Consider the following 1,612-nt stretch of genomic DNA (forward strand, 5'->3'; position numbering starts at 1 on the left):
CTTACTATGGTATCTACAAAGCAATGTCATATTCTAAATCTGCTGTAATCTTACTATGGTATCTACAAAGCAATGTCATATTCTAAATCTGCAGAGATAAAATTTTAAGGGGCCGAAGTCCAAGGCAGAAGTCAAAAGTTTTGCAAGGAAATCGATGAGGTTGGCGATCTGAGCTGGGCGAGGCTGGACAGACGGGTGCCGCAGTCCAGGTGTCTGACGGTCTCTGGCAGGCAAGCACCGATCTAGAGCTGTCCTGTGAATTAAGTGGGAGACTGGACAGAGGTGCAGACTTCTGTATTGAGGAGAAGGTCGTGGACAAGCTGGGCAGCGAGCTGGCAGAGAGAACACCCAAATACCCAGAAATATATATATATATCTATTTTTTGAGACGGAGTCTTGTTCTGTCGCCCAGGTTACAGTGCAGTGGTGCGATCTCAGCTCACTGCAACCTCTGTCTCCTGGGTTCAACTGATCCTCCTGCCTCAGCCTCTGAAGTAGCTGGGATTACAGACCGTGCCACCACGCCCAGCTACTTTGTTTATTTATTATTTATTTATTTATTAGTAAAGACGGGGTTTCCCCATGTTGGCCAGGCTGTTCTCTAACTCCTGACCTCACGTGATTCCCCTCACCTCGGCCTCCCACAGTGCTGGGATTACAGGTGTAAGCCACCGCACCTGGCCCAGGAAGATTTTTTTTTTTTTTTTTTTTTCTGAGATGACGTCTCGCTCTGTCGCCAGGCTGGAGTGCAGTGGCATGATCTCGGCTCATTGCAACCTCCGCCTCCCGGGTTCAGGTGATCCTCCTGCTACAGCCTCCTGAGTAGCTGGGATTACAAGCATGTGCCACCACACCCGGCTAATTTTGTATTTTTAGTAGAGATGGGGTTTCTTCATGTTGGTCAGGCTGGTTTTGAACTCCTGACCTCAGGTGATCCGCCCACCTTGGCCTCCCAAAGTGCTGAGATTACAGGCCACCACACCAGGCCAAAGATGTTTTTCGCAGGAGAAAGATCAAGCTTAGATGCAGGTTTGGGAAAATACGTAACTTGACCAAAGGTAGTAACGTGAGATTCCATACCTGGATTTTGTATACAGTTTATTAAATGGATTGAGACTGGAGTAAAAATAGATTTTCTAGGAACTACGGACTCCTGTGATTGGGGGGGTAGACAAAGTACAGCAGCATCAGACAAGCCCTCGCTGAGGTGCTAGACGAGAAATCTCAGAGGTCAGGTAGAAGAGGGCTCCTGTATGAAGAGGGAAGGTTTGGGAGGGCAACCTGACTTGTCTCCAGAAAAAGCTGGAACTAGTTGGCTTAGTGGCCAAGAGAGACTGGATTGAAAATGAGGAATCACGGCGCTGTTGCCTTGTCAGGGGTACCCGCCCAGCCCATTTCTCTAAGTTGTCATGGGGTATAGCAAACGTGCTGTAAACTCTTCCATTCCTTTGGTCATGAATTATGTATCTTCTTTATTTTTTGTTTGTTTGTTTGTTTGAGACAGAGTCTTGTTCTGTCGCCCAGGCTGGAGTGCAGTGGCACGATCTTGGCTCACTGAAAGCTCCGCCTCCCGGGTTCACGCCATTCTCCTGCCTCAGCCTCCTGAGTAGCT

Source organism: Colobus angolensis, unplaced genomic scaffold (assembly GCF_000951035.1).
Source record: "Colobus angolensis palliatus isolate OR3802 unplaced genomic scaffold, Cang.pa_1.0 Scaffold208, whole genome shotgun sequence".
NCBI classification, from domain to species: Eukaryota; Metazoa; Chordata; class Mammalia; order Primates; family Cercopithecidae; genus Colobus; species Colobus angolensis.